The following is a 472-nucleotide window of genomic DNA, read 5'->3' on the forward strand; positions in this document are numbered from 1 at the left end:
AGCAAATGATTTAAGTAGACACGGTACACCCCGGAAATGTTTTTTTTTTATGCCTTACACTGAGACAAGTCACAAAATATGTAAATGAATGAAAAAGTATGGTTTCCACTGACATTTTAGTAGCATATAATTCTCTCGGGTACGATAGTTAAGAAAAACTGTTCAACCATGACAGGAAACAAGTATTTACTAATAGCCTGACGTCTGCAAGGCAAAACCAGAGAGATATAAGAAAGACCTAACATTTCAGTTTTCTATGAACTCTCTATCTTCATCGTCTATCGAAACATATCCCAAAATCCTTCTCTCCCTTAGGTGCAAAGAATAACGATTGTTTCTCATAAAAACTACTCATTTCGATAATTACTGGCGTTCGAAGGCAAACTGAAACACCAAAAACGTTCGGAAAGTAATGACAGAAAAAAAAAATTAATAGTTCACTCAAAAACATCGGAGGAGAAATATGAAACTA

Source organism: Penaeus monodon, chromosome 20, assembly GCF_015228065.2.
Source record: "Penaeus monodon isolate SGIC_2016 chromosome 20, NSTDA_Pmon_1, whole genome shotgun sequence".
Lineage (NCBI taxonomy): Eukaryota > Metazoa > Arthropoda > Malacostraca > Decapoda > Penaeidae > Penaeus > Penaeus monodon.